This window comes from Sander lucioperca, chromosome 5 (genome assembly GCF_008315115.2).
Source record: "Sander lucioperca isolate FBNREF2018 chromosome 5, SLUC_FBN_1.2, whole genome shotgun sequence".
In the NCBI taxonomy this organism is placed as follows: domain Eukaryota; kingdom Metazoa; phylum Chordata; class Actinopteri; order Perciformes; family Percidae; genus Sander; species Sander lucioperca.
The window spans coordinates 34,133,804-34,158,697 of record NC_050177.1 but is presented as its reverse complement, the minus strand read 5'-3'; the positions used below and the strand labels follow the sequence as shown (position 1 = coordinate 34,158,697).

Below are 24,894 nucleotides of genomic sequence, written 5' to 3'. Positions count from 1 at the left end.
GTGAATCACCGAAACCACTAGAGGTCCTTGAGCATAAAGTCATAAAGTCATGTGCACAACAATATTAGGCTGAATGCATCAAAAGCCGAAGGCGCAACACATAAATATGAAGCACAATATCAAGGAAAAATTATGAAATCAGGCAGGAAAAACACCCCGCTTCTGAAACGCTCTTGATATGAAGCTGTGTAGAGGATGGAACAACACCGGGTGGAATCCAGTAGTTACTCCTGGCAGATGGTGGAGATAATAATGAAGCAACGAGCCTTTCACTAACGGTAATTTGTTATTTAATTTAAAAATAATGCATTAGAGTACTAGTTACTGGCTTAAGTAACAGAGTTTGTGAGTCCCGACACTGCTCACCTCAGAACTGTCGTATGTGTGAAAGGAGTAAACATGGAATTGTTAGCGATAGGTGAAGTGTTAATGCCAAAAACCACTGCCTTACACCAAGCATCACCATGTTCCATGTGTGAAAATGGCTTCAGAAAGCTATCAAGCTGTCATGTGAAACTCAGTTTTGCTAAGCAACAAGAAAGTCTCCTCTCGGATCATAACCTTGGCTTGGAGTACGTGTAACTAAACCAAGGTGGACATTATGCAGCAAGGTGATCATGAATGAGTTCTGGCAGAGCTGCAGGCGGCTGGAAGGCAACAGTGCTGACTGGGAAAACACAACCCCCTCATTTAGTCTGATGGAACTGTAAAGCAGCTAACACACGCAGGAGCAATTGTGGCTGCATGTGTGTCAGTACGTGTGCTTCATTAGTGTGCATCTTGGCGCTGTGTGTTTCTTGTGTGTGAGTGTAATGGGTACCGTGTGCTTGCTGAGGTCTTGTTTGCCCATCTTAAGTCAATTAAAAGGAAATAAGGCGGCTCTGACCGGCCCGTGAACCAGCTCCCTCAGCTGAGAGCATGTCTGCATAAACACACACACACACACACACACACACACACACACACACACACACACACCAGCTAGCACAGGGAGGCTGATAATGCTCCACAACCAGCAATTGACCCTGTGCCCTGCTGTGTGAGAAACAATGGCTCTGAAGCTATGTGAGTGTGTGTGTGTGTGTGTGTGTGTGTTTAGTATGGCATGTCTGACAAGGCTTCAGAGTGAAACTGTTAAAGACAACATCAGACATACATGCACATTCCCTTTGTTTCTGCAAAAGGAGAGCCAAAGAACACATTTGTGTCTTACAGACACCAACACGACACACACACACACACACACACACACACACACACACACATGCATCCACACAGATACACTGCACCTTGCTGGTAAAAAGTCAGACAACACCATCATAAAGCTGAGACACCATGCCTCCAAGCTTTCACTACCATCAAAACATTAATAAAACAGAATTTCCTACTATTACAACTATCTCTATTTCTCCTGCAGTTTATTAGTCCTCTCTGGAGGAACTGACCCGCTAGTTGACTGATTAACACAACTAAGTGCTACTCATTTTGATGTTTACAAAACTTGTAAGGTTGTTAAGTTACATTTAAAATGATAACAACTCGGTTATACATTTCTGTAGCTGGGTTGAGACAATTCTGTATTGGATGGGGTTCCAGGTTGATAAAATACCCACATTTTCCAAGTACGGGCACCCGGATAGCTCAGTTGGTAGAGCAGGCGCCCATATATAGAGGTTTGCTCCTCAACGCAGCAGGCCTGGGTTCGACTCCAACTTGCAGCCCTTTGCTGCATGTCATTCCCCCCTCTCTCCCTTTTCATGTCTTCAACTGTCCTGTCAAATAAAGGCCTAAAAATGCCAAAAGAATTATCTTAAAAAACAAATAACTGCTAAGTACCAGAGCTATCAAATGTTTTTTTATTTCTGGTGACTCTTGTATTAACAATGCAAACAATCATGCAATGTTAGCTGGTGTCTTTGGATGCCCCTGACTGTCCCTTTCGTTGCGTTGCTAAATGCAAGCTAGTGTATTTTATTTTATTTACCCACTTTAATTTATCAAGTGTAGGTTGGCTGAGCTCACATGCTCATTTACAGCTACACCCTGCTTCACTCTCTGTTGCACATTCATACATGTCCTGGGAGATTTCCCAGTACTACCCCAGTCTTGTACCATAGGCCACTGTGTTTGGTTTTTGGTTTTATTTAAAATTCCAAAAAATACAGACTTGACATGGCTTTGATGATTATTGTGATTTTTTTTCTCTTACACTTTACTTGCAGCCAGCAAATACTGGATAAAGTCCTCAGTAATAGTTTATAATATCATAAAATTGCTAATAACTTCAGTGCTGTCACTTAAAGCTCACAAAGTCATGCTATGTTTTTAAGACGTTATTACCTTTCCGAAACTTACACTGTAAGAAAAGATACACCATATCTACTCAATAAAAATGAGGCAACAGATTACAAGCAATATTATTAATTAAATTTCACATGGTTTGGTATTGAGTAAATATGAATTAAATGAGACCCTTAATAGTTATCCATTTAATATGAGTATATTCGAATAGAAAACAGTACAGAATTAATTATAACCTAAACAAAAATATTGAGTTGATTTGAAAAAGATAAACTCCCTAATGTGTAAATAGTACTAATAAAAATTAATTTAATTCTACATATCAATGATATATAATTGAGTAATAATCATCTACATTAAACTGCACATTGATTTGAATTTAATCAATGCAATGAATTAAATCTAAATATTCTTTCTTAGAAGAACTAGTCTATGGCCCAGAACAGAAGTACAGAACTTAACAAATACTCAAATAAGAATTTTATTAGCAATTCACTTTTGTGCTTTCGACTCATTGTAGTAGTGCTGGGCAATATACCAGTATACGGATATTAACTTTCCATATGATATGAATTTTTCACATACCGCTAATACCAGTGCAATGCTGCAGAGAACGCTACGGCCAAATTGATCTGTGAGTGACTTCAGAATGGGAGCCGTGTTAACTTCGTATCCTTCTCACTCATGGTTGTAAATTTACAACGACAATTAACCCACAACTAACTCTCTTTAATAGGATAAAACACCATAGCACACAACTATTTGTGACTTTAACAATTTCTAACACTAATAATTTTACATTTAGCCTACAAATTTACACAGCCGAACGGCATGCTGGGTAACATTATAGCTGCTAGCTAGCTAGGTTGACAGGAAGTGCTTTTCAATTAAAATTAGCCTTATTAGATTACATTGATTTGAATTAACTCAATATTCTCTCTATTTGGGATTAGATAAATATAATGCTTATGTTTTATTTAACTACAATGGTTGGATTTTATTCCAAACATTTTTATTTGAAATTTAATTAAATATTTGCCTCAAAATCAAAAACACAATCATATTGAATATATTTTACCTAATACATTAATTCAAATCTACATGACCACAGAATCATTTCTTACAGTGTAGAATGTATAATCTGTTATGATATATTAGAGCAGTTCTCTATGTGTCTTTATATGGCACTTATAATGTGCTGTGTAACCCAGGACTCACATTCTTCTTTCGAACACTGTTGTCACTTTGGTATGGAGGTATAAAGCTCTATGAATGCTGAACTATAATAAATAATGTCAACCACTTATAACACGTAACAACCCTTGTTATAGGTTGTAATACAATGGTTATAAACATTTATGAAGACTTTTATGAAGCCTTAGAAATGCATTAGAATGTCTTATGGATGTGCTTATAATGCATTACAGACATGCCCTTCAAAGAAAGTGTTACCATAATGGGAAAGTCTTCAAAATGAGATAAGAACATTCAATATGTTGTACAAAATCCTATGGATGCAAAAAAAAATTAAAAATAGTTATCGGGATGTCTCCCATGTTTCCCTCAAGCAGTGAAGAAAACCCCTTTTCCTAGTCTACCCTAAGGGTTTATCAGCCATGAGCCACCCGCTGTCCTCAATCTGTAGAAACTTGTTGCTAGACACACCGTGACACAGGATACCTGTAAATCAGACCAGGACTTCTTTGTCAGGCCTTTGTCCAATTTTAACCTTCCTGCCATCCTAATTAAAGGGAAGGTCAAGTCAACATGTTCAGTGATCACATTCTCTGTGCTCCCACTGAGAGCAGCATGATAAGTACCAAGCCCTAATGCATCGGCTCTATCCCATGACAATCCCAGAGCTCTTCTTGTAGAGGTGAGGGACCACTTTATCCTCTTTCCCCAAACCCAGCTCGTAATAAACAGGCTACATTTAATCCACTACACAGAGGAGCAAGGGTTAAGACTTTATCGCTTTCCATGCCAATGTTCTCCCTTTTACTCACATTATATCCCTCTGTAAGCGTCATTATAATACTGCTATTTCAAAATCACTGGATTAAAATCTGCATTAGGTTAGAGGAAATTAATCACTACCGCTGCTGAGGCAGAAAACACAATACCATTTATTTATGAAACAGATGCAAAATCAAACAATAGGGGCTGAAAAACTACTAGGGATATCTAGAGTTTAACATATCGGTCAGTGAGTGAGTTGGTCAGTCAAATGTGAAAAAATCCCTCAGTGGAAATATTCCACTATGAAGTATTATCATCATTCAAAGTTCAGCTTGCAATGAACAAGCGGTGTCCAGATGAATTATTCTTTTCAGCTTTCCAAATAAGCATTTGCATATTGCAAAAACTGCAACTACACGTTTAAATGCCAAACTGGCTTTTATTTGCTTTATAAATCCTTTCCTTTTACTTCTGGATATATGTGCAACACTGTGCCCTGAACAGCAGAAGAAATGATTAACTCCTTAAAATGGAAAAAGTTAAGACTTTGTGACTCGTGATATTCACTCTCTTTCTTCATTTTTCTACCGTGTTCAGACAATGGGAGGGCAGAAAGAAAGATACCTCACAGCACACTTAGCATGCTCATGGACTCCCTGCACTTTCTGCAAATTTTCAAAAAGGGAAGCCACAAGGATAGGTTTGTTTTTGAAATGTATTGATATTTTGATTCTGCTTATTGATTCAAGTTCCTAAACTACATGGTTAGGTTCCAGGCAACAATTTCTTTTGTTATGGTTAGAAAAAGAGCATGGCTTGGCTTAAAATGAGTCACAGACGTAATGAGTCACAGACGTCAGACAGAACGCTGCCCAGCTAGGTTAGCAAGACAGTCAGATGAGAGAGAGATGCACTGCAAGCTAGCACATCAACTTAACCTTATTGTTATTTGCTGACATCAAACTTTGAGAGTAGAGAACACAAGTTCATCTGATAGCTCAGGTGATTTTTTTTTTTTTTACTGTTTTCATGACCAGAAGCATAGTTCCGCTTTATCCTCTCATCCAAGTTGTAAACATTGACACACTGAGGTGGAGGCAGTGTCCTTGCGTAATTTGCGGGGTCCCTACGCAATTTGCGTATTGAGCGTATAGAGCCACTCGATGAGTTGCATATGCAATGTTGGCACATCAGTATCCATACAGCCATGTGCACGAGCTCCTGTCCATTCAGTTTGCTATCCTGCATTCCTACATGCCACAGCACCCCAGGATATGGCCATATGCCATCGGCTTGGCCCGTTGATCAACACCACTCCAGCCTTGCCTGACAGCTCACAGCTCACAGCTCTCACACACACACACACACACACACACACACACACACACACACACACACACACACAGTAGTTCCGACAGATGGGTGAAAAGGTGGGCCACGTCATGTGTGAATTGAACAGAGGGCAGGGGGGTGTTAGCAATTATGGTGAAACAGACTGCAAAGAGAGACAGACACGTGTGTGTGTGTGTGTGTGTGTGTGTGTGTGTGTGTGTGTGTGTGTGTGTGTGTGTCTATGAGCAACAAAAAAGGTGCACATGGGCATGTACAGAAATACAAGCAAAGCATCAACCAAAACAACCCTGCACTCTAGATGGAAGCCAATACTGAAGACGGACTTATAGCCGTTATCTATCTAAGAAACACACAACACATGTATAAGATCCTAACGCTTCACTTGACAGGCCGCTTAATACCCCTTCTGCTGTATTTTGCCATAGTGGCAAAAAGGTGGAAATACACTTGTATATGTGTAAGAGCTGATTAATCTCTCTCAATCCAACCTTTATTTTAAATCAAGATTATATCCAGGGCAGGACAATAGATCTTGAAGGTGCGGCACTTTGTCCAGTGATTGGACAAGCACTAAGAAGCTATGGTCAGTATTGGTTCAACAGGAACATGTGCTGGCTGTGCTACTTGTAAAGACCCACCACAAAGACAAAATCTTCTCCAAACCATCTGGAGGGCACAAACCATGTATTTTGTGTATACAGATATGCCACAAAGTTACAAAGCATGATCAAAATGTAACTGCCCTGTACACAGTAACAGCTGTCTGACTACAAGTCAGTTGAAAATTGAGTTCACAAAATGTATTCCTTCTCCTTTGCAAAGACAATTTAAACGTGCCTGTGTATGAACAACTTCATTTGGGTTTATATTATATTTAAATATTTACACAAAAGGAAATAAAAATATCATATAGGCCAATAATAACCTTTGAACTTACCGAGGTAAATTAATAATTTCAAACTGTTTAGTCGGTGCATGAGGTATAATTCATCTGCAGATGTTCACATTGTCAAATGTAAAAATGCCAGTTTATGGGTTTACGTTTACATTTCTGTTATGGTCACATTGAATGAAGACGTTTAATGCAATTCAGTGCGCCAAAGCATCGGCTTGTTTCATCATCCAACTTGTACAATGAAATTGAATGTGGAAGTCGAGAGACGGAAACAGCTCGCGTTCAAAGTAAAATGTGCCCATTTTGAAGCGTGTTGGCTGCAGCGGTCAACTTAAGGAGAGCTGAACTAAATAAAGAAACAAATAGCCTACATAACGAACATAATCCCTAATATATAGTTATATTTCTGCCACCTTCGTACAACTGATTATTAAATAAATTGCCATTGGGCAAAACACTGGAATTATTATTGAGTGCTGTGATTCACGTATGCATGTAGCCTAATCATTCATTTATATATTCATCAACCTCATTTATTTGATGAAGGCCACTTAATCTATTAGTTTGTATGATCATGTTGTGATGAGTCTGAGTGGCAGAGTTGATTTATCTTGAACTTTGACTTTATTCCTGGCTTTGTTGTCATTAAAATAATGCCAATAAGCTATCCAATGTAAAAATCCTTGAAGTGTTTACTGGTATTTATCGTTTTCACAACACTCAAGATATTTCAGAAATTTCAACCAATGAAACCTTTAGATATTCTGCAACAGATGTGGAATCAAACTGGGTCGTTAGAGGAGAAAATGGAATTAATTTACTGACTTAGAATGTAAGTCAATAGGAAGAGAAGAAGCAGTTGCTGAATGTGTGTAGTAATGGAGTGTGGGAGAGGGCTGAGAGTGAAAGTGGTGTTGAGAGTGATGAGAATAATCCGCAGCCATGTAACAGAGATAAAGACACACAGAGGTTTTAGCTCCACACAGGAGATTGACCTCATTACTGGCAACAAGCTCACAAACCAACACGCACACGCACACACACACGCACGCACACACACACGCAGCAGAAATTTGGGAAAATATAAATGTGCTTGACCAGTATTCTTACTGTCAATGACTCACTATATCAGTGTGTGTGTGTGTGTGTGTGTGTGTGTGTGTGTGTGTGCAATTGCGCGTGCATGTGTAGTGAACCGAGAACACCGCAACCTTGATCAGAAGCGGAGAAAAGGAGCGCTGCCCCCTCCGCTCTCACATTCATCAAGAGTATGTGTTTGATCTCTCAGCCACATCACACATGTGCCCTCCAATCAACCGCTGCTGCCTCTAAGGCCCCCTTTGGCCTGCCTACATACAAATACACACACACACACACAAGGGAACGTCCCACACAGAACCCATTATGACTTTTGATTAAATTTGAGTATAGCTCATGTATAAAGGCCATGGCCAGTGCAGCTTCGTTCAAGTTTGTGTGATTGTGTGTACATGTGTGCACGAGAAGGAAAAATAAAGCAAAAATGAGTGACTGTAAAGCTTTCTAACCTTTGTAATATAGATCCTAACTGCTGCCAAGGGAGGTTAAAACCTAAAAGGGCTCCATAACACTTCATAACTCTGACTTAAATGAAACAACTACAACTCTATAGCCATTAGTGTGAGACACACACACACACACACACACACGCTGAAACAAACACACATACACACTGTGCTGTCTTTAGAAGTTGGCAAGGCAACCAAGGTCATTAGGTTTATTTCCTTTGGCAGAGAAGTGTTTTTAGCAGCCACAATCTGCCCGGCGACACTCAGGTTTGTCAGAATAAACAAATATGATTGGAGGAGAGGGTCCCTTACACTAATGAATCACTCCACTTATACTGGGAAAGTGAGGGAGACAAAAAAGAGAGACATAAGGAGCAACTTCAAACCAAACCGTGTGTAATTTTTGGGAAGCAACAACTATGCAAAGAGCAAAGTGTAAAGTAAAAAGTGCAGTGCAGTGCAGACATTTTGATTTGTCATAGCAGGAGAAGCACATGTGTAACTAATATCTGTAATAATAAATCAATTCCATTTAGATATGTATGCTAGTGAGCCAGCATGGACAATTAATTACACCTGTGGAGAAAAATGTGAAAAGGCCTACTGTCTAATTCGAATTTAGTTGTGTAGATTTCATGATATAAATGTATGGTATAATCCCTAGGATTATCCAGAGTGAGATGACTGATCTCTTAATACGGGAGGTAGACTCAATAACAGCAACACGTGTGCAATATGTAATATGTACAAAACATAAAAAGTGTTCCGTCATTGTACGAGGTAATTTTGCAATGCTGTGAGCACCACAAACTAAACTGTTAGAAAAGTGAGATAGAGAAGGGATGAAGAGCTAACACATTTACAATTGACACATGACAATTAGCCAATAGTCAGAAAATTAATCAGCACTATTTTGATAATAAATGAATCATTATTTTTCAAGCAAAAATCCCCTTCATGACTTTCAGCAAATGTTTTCAGCGAGAATTTTAAAGCATTTGACACCCCTTTGCCACCAGGACACCTTTATTGTTGTTGTAATTTGGGTGAACTAGCCCTTTCAAAAAAAATTACTTTTGTGTAATGTTTACCAGTCGGTCTCCCAAAGGATCATTGCATTGTTACTTCATCAGATTTCAAAAATGCAAAGACTAAATAGTATAATGATTTTGTCATTCCTTGTCGTTCTCCTTGTTCATGCATCAAAATCTCCTCTTTCCTTATTCACATGCACTTTCATCTTTTAAAATCTTTATTCTATATATGTCGATCCAGTCTTTTCCCTGAACACATTAGCTTCAACACTCCAACACAAATCATTGTAAATAATGCCAAACTTCACCCTTCATTCTGACATCAAATGACTAATCCATAGCACACTGTTTCAGTTTTGTAAAGACAGGGTGGAGTGGGGTGGGGGGTCAGCTATCCACAAATAGAAAGGCTCATGTTGGAGCCTTTATGAGATGAGCCCTTCCTCTGAACTTCTGCTGCTGGAGCATGTAACAGGGAGAGAAATGACCTGCTTCCTGTCCAATTCATGTGGTTCAGAAATGTCCAGCAAATATAAATGAGCTAATTGTGGCTTTTTGATGCCGAACCTTTTGCAGCGTGTGTGTGTTGTGCTTGTATGTTATTCTTCTGAGCTCATAAAGCAGTTCTTGTAGTCGTTAGTTGGGGTTAGATAAAGGTGAGCAAATCCAAGAAGAGTGGAAAGGCAGGGCATTAATTATACTAAATGGAGAAAGATTGTGCTCAGATCCCAAAAGTGAACAGTAACAATACACTCGCACCAGGCACGAAATGCTCAATCATACAAAACAGTACATTCTTGCATATTGATTTATTATTCCAAGTTTCTGATCATAAACCAACCCTATGTGTATTCCTGTCATTATATCAGACCGTGCACCATACACACACACTCTGGAACAATGATGCTGCTTACGCGTCAGACAAATGTCCTACTGGAGATTGGACTAGTGTTCCCAGCTTAGCACCCCCACAGCAGATGTCCAATCATCCTAATATAACAGCAGGAACAGAACAACACAGTGGCTAAGGCCCTAGATTAAAACTATCTGCATCCCACAGGATAAAGCACGGCAGTAACGCAACAAACTAATACAAGCAAGATGAGGTTAGATTTAGTGATGTTTAGCACTGCAAAACAAGTTATACAGCTGGCAGCTATGACAGTGGACAAGCAGCATGTGATAAAAGTAGTAAAAGTTAATCTTAAATTAATATTGATTTCTTAGGGATTCCTGCATTACAATTTCAAAGACTGAAAATTTGAAATGTGACAATTTCTTGATCTGACATAATATCTGCCAAGTAAGATTCTAAAAGAACAAAAATATAATACAAGGACAGAGGAAGATCCTCGTCAACCGAGGACGAATCAGATAGTCCTTTTTAAATAATAACAAATGAAAAGCTTTTGTTCTGAGAAAACTTTCTTTTTAGTGAATGAACTACTCTGGCAACAAAAAGTCAAAGTATATGGTAGACATTAAATGTATTAAAGTGTGGACATATTTTGGATTTTTAAATGCATATACAGTACAGGGTTCTCCACACTCACTGTAAAGTTCACTTCTGCTCCGGGGTAGGCAACCTAGCCCCTCTCCATTAAAATGTGTGTCATAGCCTATGAATGTCTACGGCTCGGCGCCTTATTCCCTAAGTAAGTCTCAAATATGTTTCGCAGTTCCAGACAGATTTCTTTTAAAACGTTCAGAAATGGTTCTTTTGTTAGTAAAGGTTGCTGACCCCTGTGTTAGCTAAACCATTGTAGTCAAGTAAGCCCAGCCCATAAAGCTAGCATCATGGTGAATGCAAATAAGCCAGAGATGGCCCCTGTACTGTCTTCTGTACTGGGAACATCATGCTTTCCCAGTAAATCATAGCAGCTCTGCATAAGAACTAGTGGTACTCTGTGTCTTCACATATGCATGGTTTTGGAAATACGAGTAAAGCGTAAAAAAATACATTACAACACTTATTGACTGTATGCAAATGTTTAAGTACCTTTTTATTGCAATAAATTAGCACATGAGCCACCGTTTGGTGTAGAAGTTTTTCAGAATAAATTTATAAGACATTTGTACAGTACCTAACATGTACAAAAGGGGCAAAACAACTTTTTTGTATGTCATGTCATATTCATGTCAGCTTAAAGGGTCACTAACCAATGGACTGTTGTGTCCAACGCAAAGCAAAATGACTAGCTAAAGAGAAACATTATCTTTTCCTCCTCCTCTTGTTCGGTCTCTAACCTTCTGCAAGAAAGGATCATCCCACCGTCTGGCACAGTTTGCCACTGAAGCAGGATTTATGAAGGGGAAATTGCAACTGGCAAATGGGTAGGGTGGAAAAAAAATGCCCCCCCCCCAGGGCAGAAAAGAAGGGATGGAGAGAGGGAGGGACAAAGGCAAATATTTGACAGGGACACGGGAGGACTAATAGTTGGATTTGACCTCCTGGTGAACCCCTATTGTCTTTGGAAGGCAAGAGGATCTATAATGAGGAAAACCTCTTACCCCCCAACAAATAGGTAATGAGTGGTAATGAGAGACAATGAGTAAGAGAGGGAGAAAGGGGAGGGGAGGAAGATGTATATAATGTAAGCCAGACGCAGACAGAGAAATTACAGAGAAACAGCGAGGGGAAGAGAGAGCGAGAGCAGCTGCAGCAAGGCTGAAAGTGAAGCTGAGAAGGTGCTGGGCTGCAGAGGGAGCATCCAGGGAGTTGGGTGACGAGAAACACTGTCCGTTTGTGGCCACTGATAATACTTTCCATTCTAGCTGGCTCTATGTGGGGGTCTGCTGTGTGTGTGTGTGTGTGTGTGTGTGTGTGTGTGAAGGCCCTGTGTGAGCTGCTGATTCTCCTGATTGCAGGCTGGCGCCCTGCTGGCGAGCCCCCTGCGCACTGAAATTAAATCCACTCTGCTCCGTTATAAATTATAATGCTTTACAAACAACACCCCCACCAAAGGGGAGGGGGGGGGGCAGAGAGAGAATGGATGGTGTTGGAGAGGAAGAAGGGGTAGAGAAAAATTGGAGGTGTAAGGAATAAAAAATGTGCAAACAAAGAGGAAGAAGACATAGGAAGATGGGTACTAAAAGAAAAAAAAAATCCAGCTTTTTAATGCTAATTGAATTTGTTGAATTTAAGACCTAACTTAAATAGAACACAGCTGGCAAAACCAGCCTTTTAAGCAATTGAACACAGCTAAACAATACAGCAGTGGTGTACAAAAGGAAGGTCAGGAAAGAGACAGAATTGCACTCAGACCCAAGTCTTAGTTCATCAGTCAATGAATCAGCCTTGAATTACAGACTTTGAAAATTTGAAAGGTCTTACCTTAAAAAGAAGAAAAATAAAAAGCCGTTGTTGAAATGAAATAAACAGGACAAGAGACTGATACAGCAGGGATGTGTGTGGAGGAGATAAAATAGAGAAAGAAAGGCTCTGATACTGTTGGGTGGGAGGGGAGGACAATGAAAGCCTCAGCTAAATGGACCTCGTGGTGCCAGAGAGGCAGCGTGCTGTACTGATATCCCACTAGACTGGCACCATACAACCGAGCCGGTGCTGTGGTAGGCAACAGAATGCTAATACGGCTAACCTACAGCTATGTGGAGGATGATAACCCGTTAACATGGTGCCAGGATCCTCTAAGTCAAATGGGGATGAGATGGAAAGACAACGATAGATAGATAGATAGATAGATAGATAGAGACAACGATAGATAGATAGATAGATAGATAGAGACAACGATAGATAGATAGATAGATAGATAGATAGATAGATAGATAGATAGATAGATATAGATACTTTATTGATCCCCAATGGGAAATTCAAGTTTCTTATTTGTTTGTTTTTTATAGTGGGGGTCACCATTCCTCAGCTCACTCAAGTGTAAGTGTTAAGCACCAGAAAATTAATTGACAAGAATTTTGATAATCGATTTATCGTTAAAGTTATTTTTCATTCAAACAGTTTCAAACATTCACTGGTTCTAGTTTGTCAAACGGGAAGATGTGAGGATAAAATTCAAATGCCAAAACATTCTCCTGTTCCAGCTTTTCAAATGTGAGGTATTGCTGCTTTATTGTTTTACATAATTATAAACTGAATATTTTTTTAGTTTTAGAATGCTGGTCGGACAAAAAATACTCACATTGGGCTCAGGGAAATTGAAATGGAGCATTTTTCACAATGGTCTGAAAAATTATTAATCTGAAAATTAAATTTTTACAGTGCAAAAAATGTAAACAAAATTTAAATCCTCTCTGTTATCTGTGGTGTTAAATTGTACTTTATAGAGTATCAAAAAACATATCATCTAACAAAACATTCAGGCAGTCTTACTGCTACTTGTAGTACTAACTCCAATTCCAGTTCCAATATATATATAACGCACGCTATGACGAATTATCATTTAATTAAGCCTGAACTTAACATAATGCTATCTCATACAATAATCCTACAACAACTATCATCAAATCATATCCATTATATTAAAAGAATATGACATTGACATAACATGTTATTTTTAACTAAGGGTGAATATTGGCCCCGTATCTTGGCCTATCTGTAGCTATAACTGACTGTTTTAGGACAGGCCTAATCCGCCGAAATGGATGCTAATGAGATTCTGAATGGAAAGTTTACTTTTAAAAAGTTGCCAAATGGTTCCATTGACAAGACCAAAGTGATCTGTGTGTTTTGTCGTTGTGAACTGAGCTATCATCGCAGCACGTCCAGTCTGAAATACCACTTGACGACCAAGCACACAGCTGATGCGAATTCTCCGCCCCCTCGTCAAAGCCAGGCGACAAAAGCACAAAGCAAGCCGATCCACTTTTCCATATTGATAAGAGCATTAAAATGAGAAAAAATAATTGGACAAAAAGAAATCTAGGGGCATTTAGAACAGATAAAAATGTGCGATTAATTGCGATTAATTGCAAGTTAACTATGGCGGTGATGCGATTAATCGCGATTAAATATTTTAATCGTTTGACAGCACTAATTTTTACATTTTTTAAATTTGCTCTTTTTTTTCTGGTGTCCCAGCTATGGAAAATCAATAGACAACATGTGTTGCCCACAATGTAGATCCCTAATCATTACCATGGTATCTTGATGAAGATGATGAAGATGACAAGACAGATTCTGATGCACGCAGAAAGATTTAGGTTTATCAGCATGCGTTGCAAGTTGGTAGAAAACCCCCAACATAGATGCAGCTAGGTAGAAGAGAGAAAAGACTGAGCAAACTGATTTTAGTCTATTTTAAATGTAAACTCAGCTCTGGGTCAAATATGCGTTTGTTTTGCCTGAAGAGAACCAACAGAAAGTAGAGGTGGCAGCTGGGAGCAGTACCAGCAAGTCCCAAACACACCACAGCAGAAGAAAAGACATCAGCTGTCATGACCATCAGGATAAACATAAAAGAAAAAGACAACGAGGAAAGGTACAACACAACTTGACAGTAATATGTGTGTTTGCAAGTTCAATGGTAATGTTCACAGGCAGCATTGAGCGGATTATGACCCTTGAACATTACCAAAGTATATATGCAACAACAGCAAATTGGAGACAGACTGTATACACACTGTCAGTGCTTTTTTAAGTCATTCGGTAGCATGTTGGACGTCTGACACTTGTCTCAATTTCTACAAATTTGTCAACTAACGTTGCATTTAAGCACATCTGATGAATGATCACGTCAGGTTTTTTTTGTTTTTTGTTTTCTTTCTGCTACCTTCTATATGTGTGGCCCCCCCACAAGCATATCATAGTGGGGGGGCGGGTCTGGGTGTCCTCCCCCAGGGAAGTTTTGAGCATCAACGACTTAATTTCCTGTATTCGGATACACTTTTATGCACCAATTTACGGTGGAAATACCTTTATATAGCCTATGTGAAGAAGAAAAAATAGATGACAATTCAAAATATATCTAAAATATAATGGAAAGTATATTGTTGCGTGTCATTGGGCATTTTTAAGTGGGTATATGGAAATCCTGGAGCTTTCTTAGTGGGTATACAGCGTATACCTGCGTATCACGTAGACTACACCACTGGCTAGGTATAGGGTAACTTGCAAGATGGGAAAGATTAGTGCGATAGACATTATGATCATGTGTTGTTGTTTTTTTTTTTTTTTTTAAATCGGATGGCAGTGACATTAATTGATTTAAGCTGTATTTGTCATTTTTGCTAAAATGTAGTGCCTCCAGATTTGGAGAAATGACATCCTATCCCTGCTGCATCAAGGACACTGAGGACAAATTACAGTGTACAGAGTGTACAGGCAGAAAATCCATATTCACCGCTTCTTTTACAATTTTTTTTCCTTTTACAATCTTGATCACTGTACAGGGATGGAAATCATTGGCCCGGGCCAGCATACTAAGCTTACAAAAATAGTAACAGTTAAGTGCACCAGCTGTCCAATCAGCTGGCTTCTGTTCCCCCTCCCAGCCAATTACAATGTGATGGGGGCTTGAGCAAACAAAGCATTATGGGTCGGTTAAGCCTTCCTCTCATCTGCAGGAGTTTGCTGTTGCTTTTCCCAAGGCACACAAAACATCTGCAAACACCTGATAGGCCTGAGCAGTGGCCTTCAGCCCTCTTGTTGGCCGGGTTAAATTGTTACCACCTTTCTCTAATCCTGACTCTAACAATTAACTGTATGGCCGAGCACTTCAAAGCCTTCAACGGCTAAAGGGGTTAACCCTGACGCTCCCAGAGATTTGTTTTTGATTTTGCTGAGATCCCCAGACACTTTCATCTTTGGCCCTCGCTCCTTCTTCCTCACTAAATCCCACAGGGCCAAGCCGAGGGCAGAGGGAGGTGCAGCTAATTTTGACAAATTCACTGTGATATTTGAAGGCTAATTATTGAGTTCACACGAGGTAATCAATACAAACACAAGTATGAAATGTCATCAGGCGAAAAAAGATGGTGTCTATTTGTGTCATAGTGCAAACATACGTATATTGGTGGGAAAGAAAATAAATTTGAGTGTTAAGTGGTCGACATGTGTTATATATTTGAAGCTTTTGAGCTGATTTAATCAATCATAATCCATAGAGTCATTGGTATCCAACCATAAAGTTAACTGTGCCAAACATCAGTCTGGAGGTACACAACTAAAAGGTCATGTTGTTAAGGATGTAGGCGTGACCACTCTAAACAAAAAAAAATTGAATAGACCTTTTCCACGGCAGACATGTTGACATGTCATAGTAGGAAAATCACAGGTCTATTCAAAACAATTAATGATGACTGCATTCCACTTAGGAGAGGCCCTGGTATGGTGCATGCTGACTCACTGAAATAGTTTACTGGGACACTTGATGGAATTGAGTCATCGTTAGGTTATCAATTTCAGCTATGCTTTTCCTACTCTGACAAGTCAAAATGTCTGCTGTGAAAAAGGTCCATTATCGACCATTTTAGAGTGACGAGTTTGCAAACTGTCGTAGCTGAATTCATCCAAAAATGACCATTAATCCTACAATGAATACATTTAAACTGCAGATTGACATTTTAAGCTCAGTGATTGGATGATCTTGCCAAAATTCCAAAAACTTGTAGGTCGTAGTTAACATCTGTCCTCACATTTTTCTAAGCACAAATATTTAATATTAATATATTAATTAAGTAAGTAATATTAATATTTTCTAACAGTTGTAAAAAAATCATCTATGGAAAAAATAAATAGCACATACTTGTATATACTGTATAAATATATACAGTATATAATAATCTATAAGCAGAGTTTATTTGGGTATGATAAGGGAATCTGCCTCTATTAGTCTCCCAGTCAGTCTTTTGACACTTCATGCTGTACACGCCGTCAGTGGGCATTGCCACCTTTCCCACCTCCTTGCCAGTGGGTGTCTGTTGGCTGTACTGGGTCCTACCAGCCTGTTCCAGCCCAATCCCGTCATCTCTGTCAACTTTTACTGTGTGTATGTCAGGGGAGGTAGATTACTCTATGTGTGTGTGTGTGTTAGGGGTAATAGTGTGTGAAGAGCTAGTCCTCCATGCATCCTGCCCCTCCTCTATCCCCCAACAGTCTCCCCTGCAGCGCCTCAGCAGGAACTGGAGCAAATGCGTTTAGGAATTAAGACTGGGGAATGGCCTGAGGTGTCTGTGTTGTGTGTGTGTGTGTGTGTGTGTGTGTTGTTGTGTTTTCATGGGGTTGTGCTGCTCTTTTGCGGCACGCCAGCTCCTGCCAGCTGCCCCAGGATGTGGCCTGTCACTTCACATAGCCGCTGATGAGCCACACAAGTGTCAAGAAAGGTGAAGATGGAGATAACACCATCTCACACACACAAACTAAAAACACACACAAACATTACTGATAGGTGAGGGAAAATCCGGACAGCGCTGCCTACATGTGGGGTGGATGATGTTAGGAGTCTTCACATGATTTAAATCGTTAATCCTCATTTTGAAATATAGAAAGATAGAAATATGACTCAACAGAGACAGGAAACAAAACAAAAAAAAGAACCGACTCAACTTTCTTAGATGTCGTCATCATCATTCTAGGTCTGGCTCCAGTCCCACTAAACACTTCTTCTGTGTTTTCTGCTACTGTCTATTGTACAATAAGGTTGTAATACTGTGAATGGATGGGGGAAAGAAGAAAATAACAGGAGGCACAGGTGTTTCTGATCAATCCCTGGACTATTTGCTGATATCAGAGTGAAAACTGCCTGAATTGACCACATGGTAAGAAGTCCACCTGCATCTCATTACATAAAGTCAACCTCAATGCTTAGTACATTTATTAGCATGAGAATACTTTTTCAAACCCCCAATCCAACAGACTCTACTATTGGTGTAAGGTAAGAAGATACTTTTTTTTTCTCCTTTTTTAGTCGTCACATTTTCCAGACAGTTTTTTTGTTCTTAGGCCGATAACACACACACATGGGCACACAAGCACACTCAGCCACAGTCATCCCTCTCTATTCTCCTGTCTTCTCTTAGCCCACTGAACAATGAAGCATAGCTGATGTTAAGTGCCATGCTATTAGCTGTAGCAGCGGTAGAGTGCCTGTGGCTCTGTGCAGCACCCAAAGGCTCCATCTGCTGCCGAGCAACACCATATAGCACAGACACCAAGGTGAACACACACACACACACACACACACACACACACACACACACGTTGGTAGAGAAAGACATATGACCTACGGAATTTGTTTTTGTTTTTTGGTTTCTTCAGCAGAATGGTTTGAAAAGGAGAAGCCTGGTAAATAAATAAAAATGTCATTAACGTAATCCTTTTAGTGCTGAAACAATCAGTTGATTAATCATTAAGCAGAAAATCTTCTGATAATTCATTAACGGTTTAATGATGGACTACAAGAGAGTTGTAGAGTTTTAATTTGGAGAAATCCTACGTTGCCAGCTCCTAAAGATATGATAAGTAATATTTCTGCATTAAAAATGACTTTTTCCAACAATGTTCAACCCAGAGAAATCTGTCATTTACATCAATGACACAGAGCATGTCATTTGGAATGTAACCTTTAACCCCTCTAGTTGCTCTAACTCCCGGCAAAACATGGGAAACACCAGATGATACGTTAGACAGCAATTGTAAATCATATATCCCACAATTATACTAACAATAATAGCATATTTCTGCCACAGAGCGTCATTTTTTTATGAATTACATGCCACATTGCAACACAGGGTACAAACCTTAGTTATTGATATGATATTTCAATATCAATCCAGCTTACTACAATGTGCTACGTTGACAAGTGGTTCATGCTAATGCTTGGTGGCTAAATTTGACCATGATATTATAATAAAGTAATTTTTAGTATGAATCTTTTGACCATGTTTAATAGCGCTGGGCTACCCCATGATTGAATTCACTAAAAATACGTTAGCTACAGTAGCGTTAGCTGTTTGTGTAGTCGACTGATCTAATGCTAAGTTAGCTAGCTAGCGCACCCCGCGGCCCCTCTGCCTCACCCAGGATGAGAGCGGACAGCAGGGATCTGGGAAATTGTGAATGGCATTTTTCATTATTTTTATAATGAAATATTTTCATTATATTCATTAGCATTTATAATAATAATAATAATAATAATAATAATAATAATAATAATAATAATAATGATAATCAGCAGATGGATCAATAGTGAAAATAGCTGATCATTTCATTGTGACTGCTAGCTCCATGGTTCAAGATCATATGGAAACCTATTAAGAATAAAGAGTAAATGTATAACCAGACTGTGGGATAAACTCATAAACTAATACCACGGAGCGACTGACTAATGCAACAGTCCTGGCTTTTATCATGCACCATTATATGGATATTCTCTAGGTGAGCTCTTACTGTGTTTTCATCAAATTACCAACCTCCATCTATAATATGCAGTCAAAGGGCTTGAGAGCGACACACAGATCCCGATGTAATTACACACTATGCTTCTTCCCGGCCCACATACCATTCTGTCCCAATTCCCTGCTGTTTGGAAATCAGGGCTATGCTGGTGACAAGTTACAGTACACATGCCCCAGTTAACCTTTGATGTGAACATGTTCTTTTCTGAGGGAATGATATGGAGGCCAAAACCACGAGGGGCTACAGACTATCCCTGCAAACTGTACGGCTTCAAAGTCCTGTCTCTAATTTGAACCTTTTGTGCCACTTAAAAAGCCCATGGACTAATTTGACTCTGGCATGTAACAACCATTTGGAGGAATGTTTGTCTGTCGTGTGTGTGTGAGTGAGTGTGTGACCACAGGCCTACCTGCTTTGATCATGGCACTGGAAGATTATGACAACACACACACAGACACACAGACACACAGACACACAAACACACAGACACACACACACACACACACACACACACACACACACAGGAGATTAATCAAAGCTACATTCAGCACCATGTTTACATCAATGTAAAGAGCATGTAGACACAGACACATGAAGACTGACAGATCACTGTGGCATTGACATTTTATTGACTAACAGCGGAACGGCATTTCATTCATGCTTCCGACTAGGAGTGGGGCAAGTGTTTGGCCCATTGTGGATTTAATAGCTTAATAACTAACTTTGCAAGACGAAGGTTAAGCGTTTCGCGAATGCATCATACGCTATCACCCAGAGACAAGTGTTAGCAAAGTGGAGCAATGAACTCTAGCACTAGTAAACAAACCGGCCCACTGTCGCACAATGCAGTGCTTTACTGTACAAAACAACCAGCCAAATCTTAATCGGCTGTTTGGTCAGAGAGCAAGTTTAATCAAGACCTGTTATCTTAACAGCCAGTTATGTTTCATATTGAAATTTAGTGGACTGAAGCATGAGTGAATGGTTTGGCACACAGTACACTGGAATAAAAATATAAACTTAAAATAGTGCCCCATTTCTAATTATGAAAAGAGCACCCCACTTATTTAAAATTGTACTCCTACAACATTGTCAGACTAATGATGGACAGTTTAAAAATGATCAAAATTGATGCAGCAGAACCAGAGATATGGTCTTTTTATTCTGCATTATTATTCTTTGTCAAAACCACAATGCAACTCGACCGCAGACAGTTGGATTGGAGATACCCGTTTGTTATACTATTAGCGGTTAAAGTGACACAGAGGTCTGGTAAAGTCATTTATTTCTAACTCCACAGCCCCAGATTTCTTTAATTTTCAAACTTGTAGTCTACAGCACCAACTACTGCTGACTCAAGTGACATCAATTGAGGCTTTTTTTTTCATCTCTCTCTCTCTCTCTCTCTCTCTCTCTCTCTATATGGCATCGCATTTTTTGAGAAACATCCACTTAGAGCATTATTTCAATAGTAACTCTCATGACTTAACATACTTCTTTGACATAAAAAAGATCCTTGCTATCAATGGCTGCTATAAAAAAAAAAATCATATTACAGTTGAGAACTAATAAACATAAAAAAACACTTACACATACTGCTTAGACTTCTCTTATATCAAAGACAATGTGAGGAATTCCCTCCCTGCCTCTCTGTCTCCTGTGGTGACAGACATGCATTTTCCATGATTCTAGCCAACGGTGGTCACGATGGCCATGACATCAGCAAGAGCAAGCTACCTCTAGGGACCAATGATTAATTAACATGGCTTTAGCCGACAGTGCCGCACAGGATGTGATCTAATTGACAGTGGGTAATTATGTAATGGCCTCGCCTTGTAAAAGGAGATGAGCTGGAAGTACTGTAACCTAGAGTGGAAATGCAGAAGCACCGTGCACACTGGAAAAACACACACACACACACACACACACACACACACACACACACACACACACACACACACACACACACACACACTCATCCAACTACATGAGGCTGGTTTGTTTTCCTGTCGTTGCCCTTTTACACTGCTGATGTGGGGGTGGTTTGCTAGGTGTCGATGGGGTGGTGGGGGTAGTCATCCCTCGCTTTGCTCGCTCGTTAATAGGCCGGCCTGTGTTTGTTTACCCCATCTGAAATGTCATGAAGCAGCCGGCCCTTTGATCCAGCATTAACGTCACCACAATATGTGTCATTATCTGGAAGTAGGGTACCACTTCACATTCCGCTTATTGGAAAAAGAAATGTGACTAAGATGCTGCTCACTAAATATTTTGTACGAGGCAAGGAGGCAGTGCATGCCAGTGGAGGCCTGTGATTGGGTGAGTGTGTAAAAACAAATCACAAATGCTGTTGCTAGCAACAATGTGGCGCCTGCGAACATCTTCACTGTTTAGTGAAGAAGAAATCAATCTGACAAAGTAAAAAGGAAGAAAATCTGGCAAAATTAAACACTTTGACAGTAGGTGCTGACTAGTGGAATGGCTTTTTTTCTTCCCCCATTGCAAAAACAAGGCAATTGAGCAAAGATGTTGAAATGTGTAAAACTACACGTAGACATAGATACCAGTTTATTAGGATCCCTTAGCTAAAACTAATGCAGTCTAATACAACAGCCATGCAATACAGATGTGTGATATAAATTATTATTATTGGGTAGACAAAATCTCTAAGTCCAACAGCAGCACTAACTACAGCCTCCAAGTTGAATCAACACAACTAAACAATTTCAACATGATGAAAGTAGGATTCATTGCAGGGTTGTTGTATTAAACTGCATTAGTCAGCTAAGTGGACCTAATAAACTGGCTGTATTTCAACTATATAGTAAAAATAACAAGATTACATCATGAGAAGAATGTATACTTTTAAGTGATACTAAGAAGTGATCCTAACTTTACTTCAATAAAACCTTATTCATCTATCTGTGATCCCCATTAAGTATAACAATCTTGTACTCTTTCGGCCCCTACAAGTTGGTAGCATTTGTTGGCTTTCTAGTTTGACTGGACAGGCACTCAGTATGACCAAACCCACTGTTGCAGAAGAGGAGACTGTCACTATAAGGATGAGGAAGGTAAAGTACAAGTAGCTATTAAGTGCTGACCTGGAATCAGATTAGAAACTCCTTTGATCTTAATCTTGACACTGAAGGAAATGAGTTAAAGCTGATCCGGTGTCAGTGGTTTTTGGCTACTCTTTGATGTCAAAATGGGATGTAGGCCTGAACATAAGGAGTGACCAAGCGGCAACCTCCGGGCCTAAATAGCCACTGCAGAAGTTATAGCGACTCTACTTCCTTTAAAAAGAAGTCAGATTGTATAGAGGGCTATGAGAAACTGACACTACTTCTCACTGGATTTATTACGTCAGTAAACATTTTCCTAATGAGTTTATGGTCTCAATCGCTATAGTTTCAAGTCTACTTCCATACAGCATGATGTTCATTTGGTAAATTATGGTCCCGTTTATTTTAAAATAGACGATAAAGAAGGGCATGCTTTAGGGAGTGGCTACACCAAACCTGTCAATCAGTTTAGAGGATTAGCAATGTGTATCCAAGGCACTGTGCACATTGAAATAGCCCTGGACTTGTTTTGGGTGTCGTCTGTGTATTTGTCTTAAAAGTGTACCCTTTCACATTGTGTTTTCACTTTATTAAAGTTAATTGGAACATTTTGGTTGCCTAAAAATGTCTTGTTTAGCGTTCTGTAGCACCTTGTCAACCAAAGCTAGCTAGCTGGTGCTAGAATTAGATGTTAACTTACGAGAAAGTTTGCAGATTTTCAACCGGCTCAGTGTACTGCCATACATGCAGATGAACGACACCAGTGCCCGGAGGTCCCCATTTGGGTGGGTGATGTCACTGACGTTTCGTCCATTATTTTTTTAAGTCTATGGGAGTGACTGAATGAATGCAACTATTCCTATTTTCCATGATGTAATTCTCTTTTTTTACAACAATAGCCCCCTTAATATCTCCTTCAGTGTGTTTTGAAAACAAGAAGTTCCTCAACTTGTAGCGATCAGTGGAACATATTCAAATATTAAGGCTGCTGTGTTGTGTTAAGGTCAGGAATTAGTGTCTGAATATGGAATACAGGCCTGAGAGGAAAAGAGAGGGCATAAAAGTGGCTGTGCAGAGGGCTAAAATAACAATATGACTACACTAGTCTCAGCTCCATCTGCTTCTAATTACTCACTATCGTTGAGATGGAGGAGAGAGAGGGGGAGAGTAGAACAGGAACTAGTGTCAGCACTGGGTTACATGACTGACGGAGGCTAGGAAGAAACCCGTTTCATTTCAAGATAGCAAGTCCTGTTACCTGGGAGCTGTGTTTTCATGCATATCTCTATTTGTGAGTTTGCTTACATGCACATATATTCCAGCATCTTTCCAGTGCTGCTACCACTAATTTAATGCAACAGTACCATGAGGCGGATTTCAAACGGCCATTGCATGCACCACAGACTTTCAATTTGGCCAAGTGAGCAGACACAACAGGCTGGGCCAATGCTCCTCTGCACTGTGTATGTTTGTGTGGGCAGGGTGAATAACGTCAGAACTCATATGTACAGTATATTTGCGCTAACATGAGTAGGATGCTAATGACTGAGCCACTGATCCAGCACTAGTCCACCAGGCTAGCAGGCTAACACATGCAGCAGTGACTCACTAATCACAATTCATTTACTCATTAGCATTAGACTTGCCACCACAGCCCACTTACTACACAGAGCGAGTGTGGATTATGCTATGCTTGGCTAACACTAACCCGTTGAGGAAAGTGCAGTGAGCCACTGCCCGATTAGCATTATCACTCTGTCAAATTAAGCAAGAGGGTGAGGCACTGTGCTAAGGTAATGCTGGCCAAAAAAAAGGGCTATGACTCAAGATTAGCATTAGCTACCTAACCTGTGTTCCATCCATATCATGGAGAAAGAACTGTCTGAGCCACATGACAAAGACAAATACTGACTGTGAAGTTCATTTCTTTTAACTCCTTGAATGCAGTGACGGGTTTTGTAGATAATGTCTATAAATTATCATACATAATTTATTATATCTAATACAGTGGTGTCAAACACAAGCCACAATAGGCTTCAGAGTTACAGTTAAAAATGATTTTGCGTATGGACTCTGGAATAAGTGTGTAATGCCCTGGATGGCAGCTATTTCAGTAACGCCAAAGTTGATGCTGATAAAGAGATTACCGCCATGAAAACTAAGGTGAAAAGTCCAGCGATCAGTCAAAAATGATACAGTATCTTAATTAAGCCATTAATTAAGATACTGTCGACTTTACCTACGTAAAGGTGGAAGTGTTTGGTTCTAGTTTACAGTGCTCTCCATGTATAAACCAAACCAATACTAAAGCACAAAACATACTCTGCAATAGCATGCACATAGAAACTGCAGCATTCAACATACACACTGG

At 39.6% G+C, this 24,894-nt stretch overlaps 1 protein-coding gene across 2 annotated transcripts in view; it reads right to left on the bottom strand.

Annotated features, from left to right (window-relative positions):
* The window catches only part of bcas3 (BCAS3 microtubule associated cell migration factor), a 337,584-nt gene that overhangs the window by 158,284 nt on the left and 154,406 nt on the right, over positions 1–24,894 (bottom strand). The window lies entirely within an intron of this gene.